The 26,253-nt window shown below is 37.2% G+C and overlaps 1 long non-coding RNA gene across 1 annotated transcript; it reads left to right on the top strand.

Annotated features, from left to right (window-relative positions):
* Positions 1-13,458: 13,458 nt before the first annotated feature.
* On the top strand, positions 13,459-25,928 carry LOC310897036. The gene is made up of 4 exons (XR_014582007.1): positions 13,459-13,626; positions 23,308-23,387; positions 23,524-23,569; positions 25,067-25,928. It is a non-coding gene; the product is annotated as an uncharacterized lncRNA (long non-coding RNA).
* The last annotated feature ends 325 nt before the right edge of the window (positions 25,929-26,253 follow it).

The raw sequence follows: 26,253 nt of genomic DNA, 5'->3' as shown, positions 1-26,253 counted from the left end.
ATGCAATACTTCATGACTGGGCAGGGGTTGAAAGTGAATTCATTAGGAAAAAAAATGTATCTGCATCTCAGAACAAGAACTTTAATATTCATTTTGCCAGATTGTTTCCTTTCCTTCTCCTTTTAATTTATATATATATGTTAAAATGCAAACAACTAGTATTAATATTTTTTAGTACTACAGTGATCAGAAATCATTGTTTTAATCCAGGATTCTACTGGATATGGATAGAAAGAGAATCATCTAGTCTGTGTTCAACTATCTAAGGATCTGAGACAAACTTCTCTCAGGAGCTGATATATCCAGGGAACAATGAATGTCTTAGATAACTATTTTAGGAGAAGATCAAATACCCCTTCCCCTTCCCTTTCCTCTTCCTCTTGCTCACTAGAAAAGAAGAATGAATTATCATGGATACAAAGACAGTCTTCTGGCATTTCCTCCTTTACCAACTGGGAGGATAAAAATCCTACAAAAATATGCAGAAGGAAAGTTAGAGAGAGAAGAAAAATGGAAAAAGAAAAAAAAAAAAAAAGAAAGATTACAGAAACTAAGGAGTGAACAACAGGATTTCAAGAAAAACAGTTTGGATTTCTTGGTCTGTGTTGCAGAAAGCAACAACTGGGAAGCCACTTCTGAGACAGGACTAAAGAGAATAATATCAAGAGCCAATTCCATTTAGTGCATGATCTGAAAGGTCAGGGGAAAATTCTGAAAGGTCCAATATGAACTTCTTTACTTCTGAAGCCAAGTGTGATAAAACCTTATACAGAGTGGTCAGTGCAGGACACTGAGTGACTTTGGGATGAGCAATCTGACTTAGAAAGACCAAACCTTCCCCAAAGTTGTACAGAAGAAGAGTCTATATAAGACTACAAAGAAAAGTCTACACAAGAACTTTAGGATTTTCCCAGGAAAAGGCACAAATCAACCTCCTAGCAAAACCTTAACTGTGATATCAGCTTTCTCCTTTGTCCAGTGAGCAGTAGAAGCTGTCTTGTATGAAAATGTAAGAATGTTAAATTAAAAGGGAACGTAACTTAGAAAATGCAGTGTTAAGAAAGGGCAATGTCACCGTTGTACAAGTGCTGAGGTCAGATGCCATCTGGTGGCTGTAAAGCTAGGACACCAGTGACTATCTTGAATTTTTATGAGCACGAACTTTTATTTTGTCTAAATCATTGTCTACATTAAGCACAGCCAAAGAGAGTGAGATGCAAAACTAACAAATGAAGAAAAAAAGGAAGGTGGAATTAATGTTACTCTCTTTGAGCTAATAAATAAATAAAACCTGCTTGTCTTCCAGGGCAAGTTTGGTTTTCTTGTTCAGCTTAGTCCATTTCAGCAGTTTACTGTTCTCTTTCAGAGAACTTTGGTCCATATTTATAATTTAAAATTACTTTCCAAGATCTCTGGGAGTTATGACTTAGTGGTTAATTTCTGCACGTGTTCAGTGACCTTTTGTCCTGTTCAGTGATTCTACCAGTCTAAGTTGAAACACGTCTTTATTAAAGCCAGTATTTATGTCCCTATTTTGCCTTTTCCTTTGCTGAAGTCAATATCCAACCAAATGCACTGCAGTTCCTCCATTTGAGATACGCTTGGATTTTTTTTTATTTTTATTTTTTTCCCCACTATAAATTTAGATTCAGAATTCCCTGCCCAGTAGGAGAGGGAGGAAAGATGCATGTTGGTCATTTGCATATTTTAACAGACGGAGCTGCTTTTACTGTGCAGCTGTCAATGCAGAAGAAATATTCTTTGGGGTAAAGCATTAGGTTAGACAAAAATGTCTTCCATCTCCTCCAGTTCTGCCACTTCCACCAATGGGGATGGAAGATATTGTCATGGTGTACGACTATCTCTCCTCCTGTAGTTAGAAGGACAGATATCCCTGGTGGCTTCTGGAAAGCTCAGCTCCCCCAGACGCTAAAATCCTTTCTATTTTAATAACTCCAAGAACAGATGAGTATGCTCTGCAACTGCTTGGATTTTGCTAATCAAACAGATTGGATTAAATTTTGTGCTAGACCCATAAAGTAAAAAGTTTCTAGCTCAATGGTCAGTGATGGCATCTGTTGCAGTAAAATTCAATATATTCTTTCTGTGAGAAATCACAGCTTAGAATCAAATTAAATTCTTGTCAAAACTGGGCATTTGCTGTCATAACCCATGATACAGAGTGATATAGAAATGTTCCTGAAGATGGTAAAGTGGTAGGATTCATTTCAATAATTTTAATTGACTAAAAATCAGATATACAAAAATGTATTGCCTAATTCAAAGCACTTAATATTGGAAGTCTAACAGGTAAGTTGAATATGTATGCTGTGTCCTTACTCAATGAAAAAAAAATAGCCGTCTTGAGAGAGTTATTCATCACACCATAATACTTAACATCTAAAGTAAATGGAATATCCCCCTGGAGCTGCCCAATTTTATTAAAGGTGAGAAAATCTTGATGGATAGCTTAAACTGAGCAGACGAGTTTTAGATGGGTAAACAATGGATGTGGAAATTCAAGCTTGTCTTGATTTACAGAGCTGTAAAGACTATTCTTACAGTCTTTTATAATGGTGCTTAAATATATCTTATTTTCAGAAAGTTCCCTTGTCTTCAAATTTACATTCTTCAGGTTTCAGCTTCTGAGGATATTTGCTATATCTTTATCTATTCATTTACACTGTGTCCAAAATTGCTATCAGTTTGGGGGCAGCCCTTGTACCACCAAAAGATACATAGAAAAAAAACGGGGACAGTTACAGAGGGACAGTAGCGATATTTTATGTATGATGGACTGTAGGGATGTGACAGGGAGTCATCATCTCCTCTCTCTACATCCAGTCTTGTATTCTGACCACTGCTGACATCCGTGTGACCCACAGCACATTTATTGACCCAGACAGTTTTAATATGGCCACTACTTTTACTTAGTTGCTCTGTTAAATTTGTGCTACGCTTATTGTCAAAGCATAATCCACTTATTTTATGTTCTGCTCCTCATTGAAAAATATGTCATGTAGTTTTTGTTTTTTTTTTTCCCCCTTTATTTTGTGTTTGTGAGTTGTGTCCAACAATACTGCCCACATATTTTAAAAGCAGCAACATAAGGAGTTATTTGCAAGAAGTCTTGAAGCACCATCAAGGACACCTGCTTGCAGGATTGTATTAAATTGAGATCAGCCAACATTACAGTGTATTTCAGCACTGGGATCAGCCAAAAATATGTCCCTAGCAGTGCTATTTTCATTATTCAGGCCTTCACCCAAAATCTGTGTAACTGCCTCTTAAATTAATTTTCACACTTGCCTGTCTCTATAACTAACTTCAGCAGTGTGCTGTATATTTTAACTACAAGGAAATATTTCAGGTAGAAGAGTTCTCCCTGAAGTCACAAACATCCTCCTTAAATTCAATCCACGGTCTCTCAGTCCCATGCTTGCAGTGGGGGGCACCCGTCAGCTTTTTTTATCACAGCAAGCTCTGCCCTAGATTCTGCACCCCCTCCCCTTCCCACCATACAGGTACGTGTGAGAGTATGTGCTTTTTCCACTGAATTTTTAATTCAATAAATAAATAAAACTTTCCTGATGTTGTTAAGGTCTCCAAGGTGCAGGAACTTGTAATATGGAAAAAGAAATAAAAGAAAAAAAAAAAAAAAGAAAAGAAATGAGTTCAAAGACAGCTAGACAATGTAGAAAGGAAAAGATGAGTTCAACGGGACAGGAGAGGAAGACGGAGTTTTTCTAGACCAGTACTACTGGAAGGGATGTGAAATATTAACAAAGTTTGAATGAATATCATATTGATCTTATGCGTATGGGCCAAAGTCATCTGGGTTTACTGCAGCACCTGGCAACAACTGGCAAAATATTTAGGGGGGTGTTACAAACTTCCACTGGTAGAGAAATACAAATTTTCCAAGCAAACAATAGTTCATGATACCACAACTAAAGGATCTCTTCTTTCAGTATCCAGTAATATGCAGCTGTACTGGACCTTTTCTCCTCTTACACAATGTGCAGACTACACTTTACTAATATGATAGGCATAATATAGAGATCTATATTAGCTTTTGCTAAGCTACTAAATCCCAGAGTTTTCTGTTTTGCTCTTCTTTTGCTGAGGCCCATTTCTTTGAGCCATTTCATATCTTCATTATTACACTAGACTTTATCTCAAATGTAGTACTGATTTGCTTATGTCTTCAACTCTTGTGCTTCTGTCACAAGAGCCCTTTAGGTGGCACAGAGGTAGAAAAAAATAACGTTCAGTTTATTTTAGTTAAATAATTGTCACCATTAAACTCCAGGCTCCATCTAATTTACAGGCAACAAACAAAAGCTATTTATCCGTACTCTGTTTTGAGCAGCCTTTCCCTCCAACTTTCTCTCTGTAACAGACCTTATATTTCTTCACAAAATGTTAGTTCATTAAAGGCCAAATATTCCACCCCAAACCTTTTGATTTGGGGTTAGCAAGAAGCAGAACATAGTCAGGTTCCCGTTCATCTGGGATCCACAGCAATGATTTTTTGAAATATCAGAATGTCCCACTACATTTAAAATCCTGTCTTTAGCCAAACACAGTACTGCTGATGAAATACATTTTGTTCTGTCTCCAGGCTGATAAAAAATCAGCATGTTTGTTGATATTTTTTTGGTTGTGGGCCAAAAGTAAGCATTTCAAATCTGTTTGAGAAATAGCTCAAACAGATTTTGGTAAACAACCAATGTCAAGGAGCTTCTTGAGGTTTGTTCTGGTACCCTAAAAAATTCCAGGAACAGAATATTACCTGAGTTAGAATATACATATTTTTAAATAATTACCTTAAATTAGAAATTATTTTATCTAAATTAAAGTGTAAATAATTTTCTTGGACAGGAGACCTTTATAAGATGGACAGCACCTCTATTTTGTCATTTTTTAATCATGATCATCCATCTACAGAGATCTGAAACTGTGCCTGGACATATTTTTATTTATTTATTTATTGTCATATTTTCCTTAGGACATAAAGTTCAGGGAGCTTGGTAAGTCCCTGCAGTGCCATTCAGGTGAGTGGTTTAAAGTTTGTGATTTATATTCGCCCAGTTCAGGAGATGGCATCTATGGCAGGTGCTATTAGTTAAATGTTTGCAGGTTTAGGTGCTACATAGCACTTCATGGGTTTCTTCCCATGCGGATTTACCAATTAAAATGGTAAGGTATTTGTGCTACAAGTTTTTGGTACATTGATGAATACAGCAGGGCTTGAGCTTGTGCCCTCTGGATGCTTTCAGAGCATGAATAAGTGATAGTTGGCTAACAATGAACAGGGCTTACCCTGGCCTTCTGTAAAGGAGGAATTTCACCTGGTCAGAAAAAACCCTGTTCATGCCAAAGGGTCACTGGAAGTGTCCATGACCTAAGGCTGTTATCATACTTCCAGCTCATGCTATATTATCTTTTCCACCCCCTATATAACAATTTCCCAGATGAGATTTCAGAGACCATTGTCTTTGCCAGATATTTAATTTTTTGAATGGTTCTTCTTTTACATCCATCTTAACTCAGCTCACAGGAGAGCAGAGAAAAGAGAGGGAGAAAGAAGTTTAAAAAAAAAAAAAGAAAAAAGACAAACAAACCCATCAAAATGATAATTGCTAAGTTATCATTTGCTTGCTCTTTTCCAGTCTAGCTGCTGCGGCAGCTCTTCTCTCGTCTTCCACACTGCCTTAGCTCCCAAATGATATCAATTATCCACAAATCTCACAGGGCCTGCACCATCTGAATAACAATTCATTAACCTTCACTTTCCTCCTGCTGATTAACTCGCCCCCACCACCTCCCCGGTGTAGGAGACAGCGTGTCGGAAATTCAGCCAAACTTTTTAATTATGCAAATAATACAATACCCGGAGATAATTATTTAGCCCAGGACTTGGGCTGCATAGTCTATGCTCTGCTCTGCTCTCATAGGCTTTTTGACTTCCTTACATCATTTTAGTTATGTCAAGGAGAATGAAGGATTTTCAGTTTCCGTCAGTGCAGGTGATCACTCAGAGAAGCTGTGTGCAGCTGGGCCATGCTTTGTGGATGAATAGGTTGCAGCAAGGCTGGTTGGGGAGCAAGAAGAGCCAGTTTAAGTTTTTAACATCTATCTTTCAGTCTGCTGGTTTCCAAATGGCCTCCAGATAAACCCTGTGTGGATCCAGAATTCTGCATCTTACATCTCAAGATGGCCAATCATCATGGGTTTTTATTTATTTATTTATTTATTTATTTTTTTCCCCTCTCATCGCTCGTATCTGGTATAGAATTGCTGAGCACTGCCTACTTTATCTCAAAACCAATTCTTATTCCAGCCAAAATTAATTTTTCATAAGTGAATAATTGTAAACCAAGTTTCAGCCTTAGATTTTTCCTTTTTGACAGAGAAAATTTAAGAAACAACCACATTTATGATAGAAGTCTTCATTTATTTATTCAGATACATGCATCTTTCACCCGGAGCTACCTCTGAAATGGCAGGATGGATTTGGTTCAAGCTCTAGCTTGCTTTTTGACAGACAATTGTTGGACTGTTTCCACTATGAAAAGTGTAAGATTTTGGTACATGAGATTTTGAACCCATGTCTGCAATCAATTCTCCTTATGGCTACAACCAGGTCACATAAATATATTTAGGTATCAGTGCAAGTGGACTTTGTAGCTCCGTTTGGTCTGTTGAGTTTCTTTATTTGTAAAACAGGGATGACAGTGCTTTATAGACATTTTTCAAATCTTTGAACTGAAACTTTCATAGAATTACAGATCACATTGACAATATTAATTCTCTGCTTCAAAACTCTGCTTTAGTCATCTGACGTCAGCCTGGAATGGATAATTGATTGTTCTTGATAATCTGTTTCCAATATAGAAGAATAATCAAATCTTTGTGAGGTTAAAATACGCAAAATTCATGAAAGATGATGTTTTTCTGAGAATATATTTATGTCCTAATTTTACAGTGTTTAAATTTCATTCTTAGATGCTGGTTGCTGTTATGAATTCAATATCTCAAGTATGTGCCCTCAAATAAATAAATCTTTCAAATTCAGAAAATTTGAAATTTTAAACACATTCAGACTGAATTGGGAGAAAGTAAAAGATAGAAAAGCAATGTTTTTATAATATTTTACATAAAAAAATTAAAATCACTTCAGGAAAAGAAATAACATGATGTCATTCATTCTATTATCTTGTAATTTGCAGTTTCTTGGATTTTTCAGAATAATATATTCAGTGATATTTTATCTCAGTTTGGGTAATATTAATAATATATTCGGATAGTTATAATAAGTGGGAAAGTGAAGATACAGACAAAAACCATTTCTGTTCTTAAATCATTTTTTAATGTTAAGTAGGAGCTGCTAAATCTGTAGACTGTGGAATCTGATTGATATTAATAATAATGAATATAAATTGTAGATTATCAGAATGTTTTCTCAGCTGCTTCCTAAGAGGAGATGAGTCCACTTTTCCTTGGCACCTCAGTTATCATCCAGGAACAACTCCTTTTCAGCTACTGTTAAGGTACTGTTCAGGTACTGATAAGTTACCTGAATTGTGGCACAAGAGAGCTTAGCACCTAAAATCCCAGCATTTCACAACTCTTGTCTGTCAGACCCAATCTACTAGAAAGCTGAAATGGGTCTGAACGACATAAAATATGTAAATGTTCTTATAAGTAAGGACTGGGGCCACAGATTCATTCTTCCTCTCAATTTCATACAGTCTGTTTAGACAGCCCCTGGCTCCAGCTACTAACTTCTGTGGGTCTTGTCCTCAGGTGCCTCCCTGTTCTCACACCTGGCATAGGGACCTAAACTAAGAGTGTCCACCCAGCAATAGGAATAAAATAATACCAAGACAAACATTGTATGGATCAAATGATGTAAATTTATTAACAACTTAATACATAAGAACCTGTTTCAAAGAGATGCTGAGCACCTGTCTGCAATGGGAGAGTCAGATGGCCATCTCTAGAAATCAAGTCACATTTAATTGCTTATGTACGGTGCTTCATAACTAATTTTAGGGACATAAGTTTTAATAGTTTGTCCCATTGAACTCGAAAAAAAATCACGCTGAAAAGCAGAGGCAGAACTGAAGATAAAACCAACCTTAACTCTCCAGCCTGTCTTCGGTGTCTTGGACTATATTACTTTTTCATATCAGTGTTACATATGAGTAACTCTTTGTCTGCCTAGGGATTGTTTCTTTCCTTTTCAGTGGACAAAAAATGACACTTAAAGATACATGGACATCAGGCTAAGAAGTTAAATAAAGAATAACGATTGTTATGGATGGAACAGTAAGTAAACAACTTCAGGCCTGTGCAAATATTAACAATGGAATGGATTACTTCTCCCAGGAGTTAGAGAACTGTATACCGAAAATTTTCTGTGAAATGAATAAGTGGGAGAAGGTGTAAATAAACATATAGCTTTGAAACATATCCAGGGTATCACTCTTTCTAAATCTGCAATCACTGTGAATAGCCAAGCTTTGGTTTTGTCACTGGCTGAGAGATCCTATTATTTATTGTATGTGTAATGTCATCAGGAGATGTGTTTGGCATAGGGATTCACAGGCAAAAACTATTCTTAATGGATCCTCAAGACCATTCCCTGCATCATTCTGAAGTTCTCCACGCTTATGAGTGCACATCTCTCCTTCAGGTTTACCTGCTTAAGCAGAGAAGTACACAGAAATCTTCCATGCTAGTACCTCATTGTTATCCCCAATGGTAATTAGTTTGGGTCTAGTTAGGTTCAACTGCATTCAGTCATATCAATTAAAATGATACATGATATTCCCATGTCATTCTTTTGGAAGATACACAGCGTTATGTGTTTTGCCTTTTTGCTTGAACAAACCATTGCTCATCCTAGGAATTTTCAGGTTTGGAGCTAGAATAAGGTTTCCAAGTAAGACTTGCTGACCCTTGTTCTCTACCCAGCTGAGCTGACCTTCAAAACTAAAGTTGGAGAAGGACTCAGTTAATATATGTCTACAAAGTTGTAACTTGATTTTTATATAAGTGCTAAGCTAACTCTGTTTAATTGATTTTCCACATTGTACACTGAGAAATAGGAGTTTTATGGCTCTTGAATAATTCAGAACTTTGATTCCTAAGGCAAAAAAAATGGGCAAGGAATAAAAGCATAATTGTCATTGTAGCAGAGGTCAAAAGGACAAGCTAGCCATAAGTTCACAATGTGCTTGTGCTTTTGGAATCATTGTGGACTGTGGAATATTACCTTGTTGAAATCTTATTACTTAAGGAAAAAAAAAGGAAAAAAAAAAGCACACAGGCAGTTAGCTGCAAAAGAAATGGAGGAAGTGTTAATTTTTAAGCAAGTTTGACAAAGATTGAGTTTCATATGACAAATACTGTCAGCAAGACAGGATTCTGTCAGTGGAAGAAGTTTAAACATTAACAATTTCTGTCAGGCTGTTGACACAACCACGGCAGACATTTCCCAAGATGCTGAGATGACTGCTGGCATTTGTCAACAATCCTGTCACAGTGACAGCAATAAGACCATGTCTGGAAGTGTGACAGTTTTGGCTTTGTGTTCCCCTGAGCATTGGCCCAGGTGTTCAGAGAAAGTGTGGGAAAAACCCGTATTTCTGCATTGTCATTCGAACGGGGAAAAACACAGGAGGAAAATGAGCTGTCACTCCAATTCCCGTGATGCCTTGCTGCTTAGCATAACTCTACTCCGCAGCCCAGGGTCCACTGGTCCATACTCTGACAGATAATTAAGAAAGCAGCAGCTTTTTCTAGACGGCTCTTCCTCATGATTTGCATTTTAGCCAGAGGCGACCAGTTATAAAAAAAACATGATGGAAAGATGGTAAGAAGCCAATTAGATGGATGGATGACTGACTGACAGCTCTCTGGTATTACTACTCCAGATTTCATTGTATGTAGCCTGGCAGTTTTCAACAGGAACCAACTTTGCAGGTTTGTAGAGCCGTTAAATGAAGGACTATATATAGAATGCAATGGTCTTGCACAAATCTTTTACATTTTCCTGAAATAAACATTTATTATTTCCATTTTAGTTTAACTGCAATGATCTTTCTTAATTAATCACAACTTATGTAGCTGCTTGCAGAAATTATGGAAGACTCTGTATTAAAATAACTCTGTCAATACAGAAATGATTAAAAAGTGAGTTGTAAGTTAAACTGTGACATGTTACAACATAGCAGAGGTGAAGCAAATTAGTAATTAATGTTTCTAAGAAACAAGCCTGATTTTTAACATAATTAAACGACACTAATTCCTTTGAAAGAATAAAGGATAGTCTAAAATTTCTTATTTCCTGGGAGAATCTGTTCTCAATGGATGTTTCTTTTCTTCTGGGGATCTTTTTTTTTTTTTTTTTTCCCTTTTTTTTCCTTGTTTTTCCCACAGAGAAAAGATTGTTTTGCACAGGACCTAACAGTTTTTAAATATGAAATAGCTTGTAAATTGCTACTTTCCAGCTCATCTGTTCAGCTCCAACAGCTGGTAGCCAATCAGAAATATTCTTCTGTGCTAGTGCCTTGTGGCTGTATCTCACTATAAAATTTAAACATTAGCAAGGCTTTTGTTTGACTTTTGTGTTGTTTGTGATTTTTTTTTTTTATGAATACCAAATTTAACAAAGCGCAGTAACAATTGCATTTCCGAAGCTGCAACTGCCATCCGATGAGTAATACTCTTTGCCAACATAAAAAGTCCCTCAGCTTTCTTTGGGTTTTGCAGGTTTATCCAATCCTGGCAATTATCTCTTGATGAATGGTTGGTTGTTTTAGCAAAGCTTCCCATAAACCAGTGCTTCAAGGAATATAACTTTGTGGATGTGAATCATCCAAACTGTTGGTAGCATGGATAAATGAAAATATTACACCTTATTTTTTCCTGCTGCAATATAACAAAACAAACCCTTTGAAATCCCCTTGTTCAAAGCTGGAAAGCATTTTCTTTCCCAGATTAAAAAAAAAAAAAAAGGACAGAAATCGAAAGCAAAGCCATAACATGATAAAGGCCAAGTTATTTTAATTCATGTTAAACAGCAGTCTGTGGGTTTCACACTGGAACAAAATGGACCATATTAATACAGTGCAGTAAGTGAATTTATTGTATGGTGAATTGTTCATCACTTAATAAAAAAAAAGCATATAATACAAAAAATTCTTCTTCCAGTCTTGGCCTTCTGTTTCATCTTAGGAATTCAAATTGAAATTCATACCCATTTTCCAGAGTCTGGAAACAATGTGTCATGGATCTAGGGAGAAGTTTGGATGTCTAACACCACAGACTGTATAGCTCCCTAAAGGTTAAGTGTCCACTAAAAGGTCCTTCATCTGCTTTTTATCACCTAGGTACAAATCTCTCTCCCACATAACCTACTATTACATCTACACACAACAGAAGACCGACCCTTAAGACTCTTCATTACTTGTCCATTGGATCTGAAATTTTGTACTGATTGTCTTTTTTTTTTTTTCCTGAAAACTCTGTCTGTGTAAGATGATTTTTTTTTACTCGTGATACCCAGCCACTGCTACATTAGTGATACTTCTTGTACCGTCAAGCTAGCATAAAAGTGCTGAAGACTGACTCAAAACCAAGCCATGGTACTGAGTAAATTTTCTCACCTAGACTCCTTGAAAGGAAATGTGCTGGGTGATAGGACTTAGAAAACTAGTATGATTCTGAAAAAGAAGACGTTTGTAGAGGATTTTTGTGCCCTGCAATAGGATGAGAGGCAACGGGCACAAACTGAAGCACAGGAGGTTCCAGCTCAATATGAGGGGGCACTTTACTGTGAGGGTTACAGAGAACTGGAGTAGTTTCCCCAGAGAGGTTGTGGAGTCTCCTCTGGAGATATTCAAAACCTGCCTGTATGCCATCCTGCACGATGTGCTCTAGGTGATCCTGCTCGGCAGGGGAGTTGGACTAGATGATCTTCAGAGGTCCCTTCCAACCTCAGCCATTCTGTGATTCTGTGAATTGTTATATAGGGCTTAGGATGAAGTACAGATGAAGAAAATCTCATGCTACTTTTTCTGATCTGAATTTCAAACCTTGGAAGAACTCTCTATGAGAGAATTCATAATGTAAGCTTAAATTTATGTTCATAACCTTTGACAAGAACTTGCCAAGTTTGCTCCACATAGGAGCACAGATACAAAAATGTTCTTCATGACCATCTCTTAAGTGAAATTACCATCTGTCACTGGGATGGCAAGAAGAACTTAGGTCAAAGTATTTCTAAATAAGCTGAAAAGTCTGTTAATCCTGTATCTTCCAGATGGTTTAAATATACTTTAATATACTTTTTTTTTTTCTTCCCATTAAACTTCCTCATAGATCTTTTGAAAGTTCCTCAGAGATCTTTTGTCTAATAGTCAATTCTGTCCAGCCCACAACATGAACATATTATAAGCCTGGCAGTGTTTTAAGCCTAGCTTCCTTCATTCCTTCAAGACAGGTGGCTAGATACGAATGGCTGTTTTATTATTATATAGTGAAGATAAACCTTCTTGGCTGTTTGATGTCCTATTCTCCCCATTCCAGTGATGCAAAAACTGAAGTAAATGTGGAATATACCGAAGGTAAGAGCTACTTTATTATTCATCATAGTTTATTATTTCTAGTGTAATAAAACACTAAGGTAAAATAACACAGACTTCAAATGTATCCAGAATCTTTTAGAAGAAAAATTTTTGCCCATTAGCTTGAAGCCAACACAAGCATAATTTAATGTTAGATAATATGATGGATATAATGAACATTAAAAATACACCAAGCTTTTCAGTCCAAACCACCACAAACATAACAGATGAAAACAACTCTTAAAGTGAAACTTAAAGCAAAGCAATCTCCGCATAGAAATATTGTAACAGGTCTTAAGGTTTGACTGAAGACCAAGAAAAAAAAATCCTTTCCTTTCCCTACTGGTCTGGAGAGCAGGTTCAAAAAGCAAGGGGCACAACAGCAAAAAAGTCTTATCACACAGGGGTTTAAAACAGAAAAAGAGAATCACAGGTATTCCCTAATTGGAAGACCAGAGAGAACAAGGCTGAGTATAGCTTTCCAAAATTCAGAAGAAGGAAGAATGAGGAAGATGAGGCGTTCACTGAAATGTCAAGATAAAATCAATACAGCATTTTCTGGGAAATCAAAGCAGAGAGTGGAAGATATTCAAGATAACAGAAAAGCAAATATTTTCCCTGGAACGGACGAAAACTCCAACAGTGGCACTGAAAACAGGTGTTGTTTTCATAATTAAAACTCAAGGGAAACCTGCCTAAAGGGAGATGTAATAATGAAACAGAAAAAAAATACCCATGGAGAGCAACATCTCATTAGGAGAGATAAATTTCATATGTGAACAATGTTGAGTTAAATGATAAATTGTTTTTCTTAATGCTACTCTGGTGTGAGACAGGTTCAGAGGTTCTGCTTATTTTGCTGCAAGCTGATGATTAATGGCTGCAAAGGTTTTCTCATAAATGTGAAAGACAGGACTGGAAAATGAAGATGCCAGTTGTCTCTCCAAAGGGGAACTCTGTAAAACCAGTGTCTGGACAGAAATAGGTAAGCCTTTGAGAGTTAAAAAGTCCTTATAATAACTGGCTGTGGAATGACCCAGTTTAGTTATTTTCTGTTTGGTTTCTAGTTAATACTGTTTTCCCCTCGTAACCAATGCACACTCAAACTTCAAGAATAAGACCCTCAGGCAATCCTGAAATCATCTACAGTGTATTTTCTCAGAGATAAAAAAACATCAACGACTTAAGTCCCTCTGACTCAGCTTGGTGTTCAGATACCATGGAGTCAAATGTGGTACAGACAATCTGACTGTTGCCGGAAACCCCCCAGGAAATCCGAAATGTCTGGGTGATTCCATGCTTGATTTTTCATAACCTTATCAATACCATTTCTCAAATGGGGATGTTTAAAGGCAGAGAGAAATTGCTTATGTCAAGGAGTGGCTTGTAGTGCAGAGCAAAACTAGTTTGCTCTGAATAAAACCCTTCTGTTATGAACAGAGTTTTCAAAAGAATAGTGTAGAACAGGGATTTCTGATAAGGGATTTCTGAGATGAACTTCGGCAGATCCAATGTTCTCCATTTTCTGTATGTTTATTAGTCACATCTGGGATTTAGGAACTGTTACAGTTGACTAACTACCTGCTTCATGACCAAATGTACTAAACAGACCATGAAGACTAATTTTGTTAACAAACTATTCCAGCAAGTTCCTGGGTAGAAAGCAAAGACATACCATGAAAAAAAAAAAAAAATTATTGGAAGTAAAAACTTTGTTGTAAATTGTCGAGTGACTTGGATTATTTAGTCAAATATCTCTGTTCAATGACAAGATGTTTGAAATGGACAATTGTAAAGCCATCCTTATAAAGACAAAAAGTACTGGCTCCATATGAAAAGTGGGTTTATCATCTGCCAGGAAAAAAAAAAAAGGAGAAAAAAAAGAATTGATGAGAATTAATAATGTTATGTGTATAACATAGGGGAGTAATGAATAGTAGTGTCTCCAAGCATATGCAGTCTCCAAGCATATCACTGAGAAGATCAATACTTTTTATTGAGTTCAGATCTCTAGACATTAAAAAAGATGTTGGAAAACTGAAAAACATGTGGAAGGCACTGAAAATCTTACACTGAAAAACTTAAGCGTTCCATCTCTTCTAATACATCTCTAAGACTAAACAGTGACAACTCTGACTTTACACTTCACAAGCACAGAATATCAGGAATAGTAAGACCCTTCTATCTTATAGAGAAAGGCTTGTGATCTTCTGCCTGGAATTAAAAATTAGAGAAATTAGTACTAGAAATATTATATATGTGTATGTGTATACATATATCACTCAGGATGATGAGTAGAAAAAAATAGTGTGTATATAAATATATATTGTTCAGGATGATCAGTAAAAAGCCAAACCAAATCAAACAACAACAACAAAAACGATACAATTATAGGTCATCTTTATGGAATTTTACCAAGATCCATTTTAGGCATCATAGTAATAGGGTAATGCTCTAAAAATTACATCTCTACTTGGTATGATTAAGCTATTATAAATATCCAGAAGAGATAAGGCCTTCTTGTGATCTCAAATCATCTCTGTACCAAAGATCTCTTTTAAAGGTGGCATATCACAACATAGTAGTTTTGTTGTGTGTGGAATTACAGAGGTAAGAATCCTATTACATATTCCTCTGCTCTGCCTGGTAGGATAAAAGTCACTTTATTTTAGGGAGAAATGTAGCAAATATGCAACAGGACTGAGCCATGCCCTTTGAATTCAAGGGGGACACATGTACACTCTTTTGCTATTAAAATTGCAGAGAATATATGTAGGTGGAATAGTAATCATCAAATTGGAGCATTGCCAGAAAAATGGTACAACATTGTTGTCTTTGATTGGTATCTCAGACTTTCGTATTTCTGGAAAAACAAATAAGAAAATAAGATGTCCCTAGATGCTTTCATATGCACCGGTCTCATTTCAGGAACTGCTTAGTGAATTTGTGTATTTAAGATTGCCTTGTCCCAGGGACTGCTTTGTGGATTTGTACATTTAGGACTGTCTCCTTAAACAGTTACAGCCAGAAAAGAAACCTAAACAATTTCAGACAGAAAGGAACCTAAATTCTGTTATTCCCAGCAGTGCAGTAGTTACTGCCCAACCAGAACTGAGAGCCCACGTTTCTTGTCTGGAGAACAACAGAAGTAAGGTATCTTTCACAGGATTTTTTGAGCCAAAGGATTTTAGTCAGTGAACCTGAAATGCCAACAAGACCAATGTGTCCTACTTATCCCAGGACTGAATTAATTAAAATATATATATATATAATAGTTAACTATCTGTATGAAACTGGAATTCACTGCTAGAAACTTTTTCAAGATTTCCATTATGTAAAACTGAGCCCTTGGGTGGCAGCTTTTGTACACAGAAGTCTAGCATTGACGAGAGGCAGAGGAAGATTTTCTCTTTCTAGCCTGTGGCTGGAAGATCTGTTAATCTCACTCTTTCTCCTTGCTAAGGGGAGTGCAGAACCCAGATTTCAGCTTTCCTGCAGGAGCTGTCCAACCTCTAGGTGACATTTAAAAATGAACCTATACCAACATTGCTCTTGTCTGCTTTTGAATGGAATAGGACTGCTGTACTTTTTGGACAAGTCAAAGCTGTCTATCAGGGCATCCCTGTGGGACCACTTTTCCACAATTCTAGATATGCCAGCCTTGTGGATCCTAAACAACTGACAGAAGTGGCATCAATAGCAAAAGTACCTGCAGGCAAAATGTTTTGGGAGTTTGCACACCTCTCTTTGACAGTATTAAGAACTTACATTCTGCCATAAAGGAAGTGCCTGTATTTAGTACCAGCTGTCCTTCTAAAGCACAGCAAGGTTCAAACATTGTCATACATTCAACTAGACTGTTGCATGCTAGAAGAGTACCCGGACTCACAGCTCTGTTTTGGCCCAGGCCAAACAGCAGCAACCAGGTAGCCTCTGGGGATTTGCACATTGGGATCATGCCTGATAGGAAATCCATGTGCAGTCATGGATGAAGAGAAAGCTGATCTGTGTAAATGTGAATTCCATTGTCTTGGATTAAAGAAGTATCACAGACTTGCTTTATTACTGACATAGTAATAAATTATTAAATTGAGAGTATATTAGTAAATGGATAGATTTCTTATATTGCTACTGTAGGCATGCCAAATGTCCCTATAGTCTGGAAGCCTGTCTCTGACTGTTGGCCAGTAGAAGAGCCATGAGAAAGAGAACAAGAAAATGGCTGGTACAGGCAGGTATCTCTCCAGCATTTGCAGCAGATCCCACCAGCTGACAGCCCGGGGCATTCTTGAGCCACTGGCAGCACTAATGTGTTTAAAATCCTTCCTGGCTTCTGGGGTCAGAGCAGTGCAGAGTCATTCAGCTTCTGGAAAATTGCCTGTCCATAAAATAGCATTTACATTGGCTGAATTAGCAGCCAAGTATTATTTGATAGCCAAGCAGCACTTAAGCCGTGAAGAAAGCGAAGAAAAGTGTGCTGTAGTCCAACAGAAATGATGAGGATATTGCTTAACTTGCAAGAGCAGCTAATATACACAATCAGCATCAGAAATCTTGTATAGTCTATGTACACACAATCAAATAATTTTTTTATTTTTTTATTTTATTTTTTGTCTGACAAAGCATAAAATATGTAATAATAATGAGAAGAGAAAGAACACAAACAATCCAAGTTGTTCCCCCCTCCCTCCCTCCCATTTTACAGGCATGGATCAGAGTCACAGAAATATTAAACAATTCACCCCAGTTTGAACAGTGTTTGTGTCCTGACCAGGATTTTCACTCTTGTGCTTTCATCTTAAGATTAGCCTTCATCAGATTTGTAAGATTCACCACTTTCCATATTAATCTTTGACACTTGGATATTTCTTAAGGAGTTCAGCTAGTAAAGCCCATCTCCTAATGTCTGAAGAGGCAGAGGGACCGAAGGTCTGGAGGAACATGGAGGAAGAATTTGAAAAATCAGGAGAGCTGCTTGGACTAGACCCCTGAATGTATTTAAAGCTTAGAAGCACAAGATATATTTGCAAATGCATATCAGCAACAAAATGTAATGATAACAAGCCCCTTGAATCAGTCATCATATACTCATTTAAACAGACCTGCCAGAACTCCTAATTAGGGTACCCCTAAGGACTCATGTTTTCTCTCTCATTATCCTGATAAAGTGGACACCAATGAGCCTCTTAATGAGGATTAAACTGTGGGCTTTAGTTGAATTTGCATGTCACATTTGTTATTGACAAGAATCTCCTGAAATATGCCACATGCACTTGCTAATTTCTAACTCAGTATTCAAAATACTGTATGAAAAATCTGGTAGTAGAATTTTTTTGTCCTACCTAGCAGCTCTCTAAGAGAAGAAATAAAAATTGTCTGTTCTCAGAAATAGAACATTTTCCCATCCACAGGCCAACAGTGTATATTGTATTGCTATGTATCTGGCTTAAAAGGCACAGCTGCTCCAGAGACCTGGAAATACTCTCTAGTTTTTAACAGAAGGAAAAACTGAAACGGAAGCAGATGTTTGTGACTGTACTGTGCGTGAGGTAAGGCCTTTGGAGACTTTTTTTTTTCAGACAGGGAGTGTTTACAGTCTCAGCTTCCTTAAAGGAATTTTGATTTCATGCCTGACCCAAGAAATATGTTTGGTGTAAATTCACATGACAGAGTTTCTTGCTGATGGTTTTAGTCAGAGTGGGGCTAAGTCATGTGACTGTTCTGAAATCTGTTTACTGCCTGTGCCTACCAGAGAGATGATCCATTGCCAGGTGGGAGTTTGCTCTGCTGTACCTCCTGCATCGGCGTGCAGTTGTAAGGTAGCACCACTAAAGTCTGCATCTATTCAAAGTGGACATTTAATTAGGAGCCTTCTGGGTCCTAGGAGACAGAAGGATTTCTTTTTAGAAATAGGCCAAAAAAAGAGATTGTTCAGCATTCCTAAAACCTGCAAGTCCTGAATTCATGTCTCAATCAATTTATCCAGAGTGTTCAACAGACCCTAATTAGTACATTCTGAATGAAATTCATGTCTGCCTTGTGGAGATCTGTGAACCACGAAGCTAATTTCTTTCTGAGGACTCCCTTGCTCTTCAGCATAGATGAGGATCAACGCTGACACTCTTAGCAGCTTCTCTACTGCGCTTGTGGATGTAGCTCAGCTCTCATTTCTCATATTCTTGCCTTAATCTATTCACTGACATCTGATGGAAGATTGGTGAGACAATTTAGCTTTCAGAAGAGATGCAAAATGTTTCCCCTCATATATAATGGAAAAGGCATACATATAAGTACATATCTGTGTTAATATGCACATTTGGAAACATTATTGCATAAATGTTTAAATTCAGAAAGACTCAATACTTGGTTGAATTTTGATGCCTAAGTTATCCAAATACTTTAATGCATGTAGTAGATTTTGTGTTTGCAGATTTTTTTTTTAATAAAAACTATGCAAATTTTAGACTTTGTGATATCAGGGGAAAAACTTGGAAATACTATAAACACACCTCAGGGGTCAGAAAATAAAAAGAAAACAAATCCAGTATTTACTGTTGATTTAAAAAAAAAAAAATTAAGACATTCTTAGAGTGTGTGTGTGCATCCATGTGGCCTGATACATATTCTTTATAATAGTCCTGAGATACAACTTGTTCTGCAAAGACTTCAGTTTCTAACTGTGCAAAAGAGCAGAGATTTATAGCTGGAGATTGCATAGCAAGATAAGGAAAAAATCTCCTGAAGTTCACACTGTTGTGTTCAAATCACATGGCTCCCCATCAGTAGCTTAAAAACTGCAACCTGCTTACAAAAATGTGTGTGGAAATACTGTTGAGAAAGCTCCCATGGAGGAAGAATTTATATATATATATATTTAAATGGTTATTAGTTCTATTTTGAGCTCACTTTGATCTATCAGGTATATTCATGCAGCCAGTGCACTATTAAAAGAGTATCTATAAATGTTCATAACACTACACAGAAATAAAAATAATAGCAAAACAGAAATATACAGGCAAATTTATTCCTTTCAATGACTTTTATGACAGAGCAGTCTAATTTCCTGAGCTTTGTCTTGTCTGTCTACTGCAAGTGAAATAGCATGCTTCAGGTCCCATATCTGCCTTCTAGTGGAAAACAACAATTAAATTTATTAGTAAGTAATTTCCATCATTTGCATGCCCTTGTTTACCAAATTTGAGCCATGAAACACATCTATGTATGCCCTTGTTATGGAAATAAGATAATTTTTCCTAGTTAGGTTCAGAGAGAATATATAACCCACATTGTAACCACAATAAAAACAGCAAGCCATCTGAAAGCAAATCACAGATGTTAGGCAAAGCCACAGGAAATACGTGGGGAGATTGGAGGCTATATTTCCCGCTTTTGGCACCATTGCCTATAAAATAATGTCAGTGCCTCTTAAAAAAACAAACAAACAAACAAAACTTCTTTTGCCCATCCAACAACAGCAGCTATGATTGTGCCAAGAATTTTGTTCTTTACCTGCTGTGATGCCAAATCAATTTTCACCTCCCAGCAGGGTTTTCTGTGCAAGAGGATTCTACCATACACAGGAAAGCAATCGGGGCCACAGGTAATGCTTAGCTTTAGCTATGTTCCAGACAGCTCTTTGAGGCATTTTCAAAGTTCATTGAGAACCATTAGATACAGAGAGATATCTGGGACTCAAGAAATCCCTGAGCTGTAAGTTTTTGCAGGCTGGGAGAGCATTCTGAAGAAATATTGGTTTATGCTTTTCCATAGACATTTATTTTTTCTCTCCTACTGAAGACAAAATATTGGTCTGATCTAGTATTATTCTTTTCTGGTCTTAAATATCAGAAAGTTTCACTCTGCATTTCAAAATGCAAGATTTTGTCTTCCCAGTCTTAACCTCCCAAATTAGATTTCAAAACAGGAAGGAAAAAAATCCCATACAATTTCTTTCTTCCTTATTGATTCCAGTTGACTTTTTTTTTTTAATTCACAATCAAATTGAAAAAATCTGTTGTTTGTAGTCAAAGCCAAGATTTACTTTACTTAGTTTAGTCAGTAAATCACTTGGACTTGAATTTAGGCAAGTTTGCATAATGACAGTCTGTTGTGTTTCTTAATTTGGGAATTAGGGATCTTGGAGGAACCCTACTGTTTACCAGTTTCGGGGGGGAAAAAAAAAGTCAATTTTAAATGTATTTCAATGAGTTCTGTTTCTTTTCTTCCCTGTGGACAAGTACACCTCATATTGTGTGGCATATTAGCTATACTGTACACCCTAATTGATGGAGAGCAACAGATTAGTTTTTGATAGATATAGCTGGGATGCAGATTTTCAGGTAGGAGCTGATTTTCTTGTTTGACTTCAGGAACTGGTCAGAATTTAACATTGGTTGAAAGTTCTCAAAACTAAATCATCTCTGGTTTGATATCTGCTGTAACCTGGAGACCATATTTCTGCATGAGACATTACAGATGACAGAAAATGTATTTGTTTGGGGACAGTGATAAATAAATTACTTTGAGCGAAGGATTTGACAGCTTGAAATTTGCTTCTACCTTTAGCATGATGTAAGCCGAGCTTGTTAATAATCAGGACATTTTTGCCAACTTGTGTCTACATGAAAATATTCCCTGTGAATTTATTAGAAGCATGGCATTTTGAAGTTTAAGAATTAGTGCCTTAAGCATTTTAATTTCACTAAGTTAGGATTTTCATCTTTTTCTTTCTTGGTTAGGCAAGATCTACATATACGTGGTATTCCAGCCCTTCCACGTTAACTTTAACTGCAGCACTTTAATTCAGGTGTGATCTTCCTCTCCACTGGGAATCTCCAGAATCACCATCCAGATGTTCTCACTTACCTAAGTGCCTGTGGATGTGCACAGGCACCTGATGAGATTCATGGTAGTGCTACGATGCTTGAATTCAACAAAATCCATGAGAGTTATGAAGAGAGGTGTTGTAAAAAAATTTCCTAATCTTACTTTAATCAATCTGCTAAGTGAGAGGTGTAGCAACCTTGACTGTCGCCTCTGCTTGAGGGCTTCTGTGCAAATAGGACCAAGCTGTCAATAGTTGATGTCATTTTGTCTGACAACTTTCCTCTAAATGGCTTTGCACCAACAGTTCTGAGGTGTCTGATGTTAATGGGTAATCAGCCTACTGACGACAAAGAATTTGTAGGCACAATGCTGTGGTCAGAAAAAAAAAAAAAAAGCTTTTGAGTCACGGGATGACACAGCGAAATGGAGCTTTAGGTGAGCTGAGTGGGATTTATGTAGCTACACTGCCATCATTTCTGCATTGTAGACATCTAAATTTGGGCTAGAGCTTTCCAACTCCATTCAAAACCATCTCAGAAAAATCATCACAAACAAGAGTGAATTCTCTTTCCTAAAAGAGGTAAGAAAATGTGTGGTCCTCAACAGCATATTTCTTCCTGTTTAAAGAGAGTTTGTCTCAGAAATAGGCTCCTTAAATTAGCAGTGATGAATCTCACCTGAATATCTTTGCCTGTATTACTTACCACTCATATCTAAAATTCAAAGATCAGTCAAGAGGAGGTTGGGTCCTGCTCTGTACTGCTTGATTGCAAGAATGAGTGCAATGTACCTGTAAACTCCTGTTTCGTTTTAAACAGAGGTTTTCAAGTGTTGACCTGAAAAGTTGAAAGCTTTGTTTACTTGTTCTTTGCACAAGTGGAGATTATGGAAGGCTTCATATGACAAGAGAACTGAAATCAGATAAGAATCATGCCTGCAACAATAAATTTTAGAGCACCATGTGTATATCCAAACAAGTCAAATTTTCTGGGGGTTAGTCTCTGTGCAGTTACATCTATTAAAGAAAGGGAAAAGACTTTGTAAAGCAATTAAAAGGAGCAAAGGCTGCTGTCTCCTTCTGCAGGTATCTAGTAAGTCGTGTAAAGCCAGGAGCTCCCAGTCGCCCACTTAGAGGTTTTACAAGGCACATGATGCTTGCTAAAGAGACCAAGCTACTACTGTATATTTTATTATGGGAGGAAAATCTGTCTCCGATGATTTTGGACACCTTGTTACATCCCATTCCAAAATCTGTCAAGCATAAAATGACAGCTAGGACACAAAGGAATACTTCTCCAGTTCAAGAACAAGATGGCCCACAAGGAAAATTTGCTGATTTGCTAAACCCTTTACTTTTCCAGATACAGCTGTAGGATACTCAGCATATTACTGTAAACTATCACAAATATCAGGACTTTTGCCTCTCTGGGTTATTGAGCCAGGCAGTTCATATCTGAATAGTTCCCCTGTAACTTGGTCACTGCCGATAGAGTAATCCTGAAGTGCTGTATTGACAGCTGCAGCTGCATTTGGATTCATCCAAATGCAAGTTGCCTAGAGGTTTCAGTGGAACATCTTTTACAGGAGACATCCACCCAAAGTGGTAACTGCTTGCATTTTGTATCTCTGTACTGACATATCTTAACTCAGAGAAGCAAGTAATGTGTACTTTTATGTGTATTTTTACTAAAATAAATGGTAGCAGTAAAGATAACCAGTCCTAGTGAGATATCCATGCTGGTGTTGTAATTATCAGAATAATGAGTTAAGTGAAAACACACATAATGGGAAGGCAATTTTATATATATATATATATATATATAAATTATTTTTTTTTTAGGTGGATTGATTTATCACCTAAAGGGAGACTTCAGGGAGACTCCTTCTTCCATTCACAAGCACCAAGACACGCATATCCAGGTAAGCTGTCAAAATTTATTTATGTATAACATAAGAGGACAAATGATTCTGTTTATCAGGCCCTCATCATGTCACCTGTATTTTTCCTGATTGGTATCCATAAATGGTTTTTTGATATGCAGTTTGTACTTTTTAGGAATGGTCAGTGGTGATAAATTTCTTCTTCGTCTTCACATGCCTTGGTGAGTCATTAACTAATTTGCTCATTTACTCATGGTCCTTCCATCTCCTTCTCTGTGTGTAATTTGTTCCTTCTTTTATCTGTCCTTTGTTTTCTTATTCTAAGCGTATTAAGAAACTACACACGAATGTGCCTTGACCTTGATGGTCTGCTGATTCTAGTGGCATCAACAACTAATTCTTTTTGCCTTCTTTGCCATTTCTTCTCTGTCTTTCAGGACATGTATTTTTCTTTCTTTGTATTCCAGGTCCTACAGTAAAGTGGTGTGTCCCTGTGGCACCATGTGGTGACATGCTAGGCCGGACGCCATGTAATTGCATTGTATGGTGTTCTCTGACAAAAATGTTTTGTCTTTTAGTGGTGTTAACCAGTTCTGGTGATGTAGCCCTACAGTCCCCAGGCTAGTACCAGAGAGACAATAATAGTAGAGAAGATGTGATGACAAAAACTTCAGTACCAGATACCTATGTACTCCCAGAGCCTTTGATAGAGTTATAGGATGCATGCTGAAGCCAGAAGTACTGTCTTAAGTCTAAGCCCCTAAAGACAGATAAACAGTACTATGATGTTGCTTGAAATTAGATCTCATATGAAAATGTATAGGTTACCTAAATGACTTCCAAAACCATGTTGGGTAGGAACAGTGCAAGAATACGATCTGCATCCAGATCAATTTAATCTCATCTGTACACCTATCTTGCCAGAAACATCCCTCCTGCAGCATATCTGGAAAAATACAGAACGAGCAGGTAATTCACATCACAAAACATAAATCAAGACAGTTATGGTGAGCAAAACTTTGATTCTTCTCCCCAAGACAGTGTAGAATACATGTTCTTAGACTGTTCTCTTCTGTGAATAAAATCCCACCTGTACTTTACATGCATCCTTTCTCTCTTTGTAATAATCCAGCCAGTGGGATTCAATTTAAAATGTCCAAAACAGCAAGTTCCTCAAAATGTAGTGTCAAACTACACCTTATTTATCATTGTGAAAGCAAGTGAACAAGCTTTGAATTATTTTGGAAGTGGCATATTCCCTCATGGTCACTAAAAGTTACTTGTACAGGAGAGATGATAACATGGCTAAAATACAGGGTTTATGAAGATCCTGGATTGTTACCTAATTTTGTCATAGAATTACACAGAGACTGGCCCCGAATTACCCACCATTAAGTAAGGCATCCATTCTGATTCCATATGGCTCTATAGATAGTGAGCCAAGAAAATAAACACACAGAGAGGATGTTCATTAATATGTTTGTTATTATGCTTATTATAATAAAAAAACTTATTAATAAAGACATTCTTTGGTAAAATAAAGGAAAATAAAAACTTATTAATAAAGACATTCTTTGGTAGGTGGGATGTATTATTGCCTGTGTGTGCTGCCAAACTCTTTGTGCAACAGAAACAGCCTAAGAAGATCAATTCATGCTTTATTCCTAGCTTAGAGCAGTCAGATTTTAATGTGAATCCCACTTGTCTTTTCCTTTTAGATGCGTGCAGTGATTGCAATGTCAGTGTTTCACCTTGTAGTAGTACTTTGACTGAAGTGGATCACCCAGAAAGAACAAAAAGCCACTGCATCTCTTGCAGCCTGTCCACTCCTCTAAGATACTAAAAAACAAAACAAAACAGAAAACTGTTTTACAAACTTGTTCTTGTTTCGATTGCTAAAACACCTAATTTCTCAGGCTCTGTCTGAACTGTACCACGGGAGCACTAGGTGGCAATGTTGTTACAACGAAAACCTACCAGCTCCGTAAGCCACGGCTACTTCGAGCCACCAGGGATCCCAGCCATGCTTTGAAGGCAATGCAGAATCTCAGAGAGCTGTCACCATTCTTCAGAGGTTTCATGACATTATTTTCGTTGCCCAGAACGGCTCCAAGCGAAAAGGTTTCGGATGGTTTATTTGAGTTTTCATTAAAAAGCAAGTGGAAATACTAGCCTTATGTTTAGTACAGATTTGGTCTTCCCCACAAAATTTCCAGTGGTTCTTGAATAAGACATGAAGGAATGAGTTGCTGACAGTTCTACCAGGATCGGGTTCCACCATTTGACACAGAGAGGTGAGGATTCAAGCCTGATCATACTAATACATGTGAGATCATAGAAAGACTTAACTTGTACTTTCCCCCTTCCTTATGTACTAATTCCAGTGAAATCAAAGACAAAATTGCATGGTATAAAGTTTAGGGTGTGGGCAGCTTTTTTCAAGATCAGTGTATCTGGATAGAAATGAGCCAATATAAGTGTGGAACAGCTAGCAGTTCAATCTGTGTTTAGTCAACTACAGAACAATCAGTATTATCAGGTCATGATTCTAAGGGGGCTCTGCGTGCTCTGAGTATTTATTTTAATCCACTTTAATACCCACCGTTTACAGTTATCATAAACTGTGAATGGTAACTATGGGTACCAATAGGATAAGCAAAACTTCTGGTCTGAGTTTACACTGCAGGAATCATAATGAAGATTCAGGTTTTAATTCCATTTAAAGAAAGTGCTGCATCCTGCTGACACTAGTTGTGATGAGAGCAAAAACAGCCAAAATCCAGAAAAATTTTCCACCCTTCCCCAGCCCGGTGAAGTGTACTGAACTGTCCCCCAGGGTCCCTTCCAGCTCTGCATTTCTTCTAGTCTATGAACAGTTGGATCCCCACAGTGGGTAATGATTTTT

This window comes from Anser anser (assembly GCF_964211835.1).
Source record: "Anser anser genome assembly, chromosome: 3".
NCBI classification, from domain to species: domain Eukaryota; kingdom Metazoa; phylum Chordata; class Aves; order Anseriformes; family Anatidae; genus Anser; species Anser anser.
This window is presented reverse-complemented; position numbering and strand designations above follow the sequence as displayed.